This window comes from Podarcis melisellensis (genome assembly GCF_964234715.1).
Source record: "Podarcis melisellensis genome assembly, chromosome: 7".
NCBI lineage: Eukaryota > Metazoa > Chordata > Lepidosauria > Squamata > Lacertidae > Podarcis > Podarcis melisellensis.
The window spans coordinates 15,767,829-15,769,436 of record NC_138539.1 but is presented as its reverse complement, the minus strand read 5'-3'; positions in this window follow the sequence as shown (position 1 = coordinate 15,769,436).

Here is a 1,608-nt window from a genome sequence, read left to right as displayed (position 1 = left end):
GCCCAGATCTCCAGTTTGACTTCTTTGCATCGCCTCATTTTGTTGTGCTGCGAGACACCACGAACCAAAGGAAGGCATCGCCACTGCCTGAAACCAATGTTGAAATGGGAAAATGCAGCCTACACCAGCAATTGGTAGAGGATTAGGGGATCTGGATAGGAAACAGGCTGGATCCAGTCTAGGCATGGCAGCCTAGACAAGATAAAGGTAGTAATTGGGTTTGGAGTGCAATTTTGAGAGGAAGCGGCAGAGTCCTATTGACTGGAGCAGGGACCTAAGCAATAAACAGCTTCACAAGTCAAGGGAAGGGCTGTGGCTCAGAGCTAGAGCATCTGCTTTGCATGCAGAAGGTCCCAAGTTCAATCCCTGATATCTCCATGTATGGCTGGGAGAGACCCCCAACTGAAATCTTGGGAGAGCTGCTGCCAGCCAGTGTAGAAAATACTGAGTTAGATGGACCACTGCTCTGACTCAGGGGACGCGGGTGGCGGTGTGGTATAAACCACTGAGCCTCTGGGGCTTGCTGATCAGAAGGTTAGCGGTTCGAATCCCTGCGATGGGTTGAGCTCCCGTTCCTCTGTCCTAGCTCCTGCCAACCTAGCAGTTCGAAAGCACACCAGTGCAAGCAGATAAATAGGTACCACTGCGGCGGGAAGGTAAACAGTGTCTCCATGCGCTCTGGCACTCGTCACGGTCTTCTGTGCGCCAGAAGCAGTTTAGTCATGCTGGCAACATGACCCGGAAAGCTGTCTGTGGACAAACGCCGGCTCCCTCGGCCTGAAAAATGAGCGCCACAACCCCATAGTCGCCTTTGACTGGACTTAACTGTCCAGGGGTCCTTTACCTTTACCTTTTTTTGCTCTGATTCAGTATAAGGCAGCTTCATATTTTTCGCAGACAAAAGGTACCGGAAAGGAGATGAAGAGATCCAAATGTACAGTGGTACCTCTGGTTGCGAATGGGATCCATTCCAGAACCCCGTGCGCAACATGAGCAGAACGCAACCTGCGCCTGTGCGTTGCGATTCGCCGCTTCTGTGCATGCGCGTGAAGTCATCTTGAGCTTCCGCGCATGCGCGAGCAGCGAAACCCAAAATAACCCTTTCCAGTACGTCCAGGTCTCCGCAGGATGCAACTTGAAAACGCTCAACCTGAAGCAAACGCAACATGAGGTATGACTGTATTGGCGAAGATAGAATCACCCCTTCTCTCTTTGACTGGCGTTCAGGTTTCCCTCTTGCCTTTGAAGCTGGCTCTGAAGTTTTGCGAAGTCGTTTGTCCCTTACTCGAGTCACAAATGCCTTAAACCTGAGCTAGTAAGTTGGGTGAGGAGAGAGGGAGCTCTGGTGTCAGGAGGTTCAAACTGGATTTGTGACTCAACTAACTGAACTACAGCTGCTGCAGGGAGACTTTCTCAAAAGGAAGAAGGGAATTAACCTTTTCGTCTGCTTTGCCTCCAGCCTAGATGGTTCAGCAGAAGCATTTCCTGTTTGGCCTGGGAGCGCCAGGAAAATAAACTGCCAAGGCCTCTCCCTCCAGTTAAATAATACTCTCCCATCTCGTAATCCTGCTGCTGCTGCTGAAGCATTTGTGCTCGTGACACATTGTG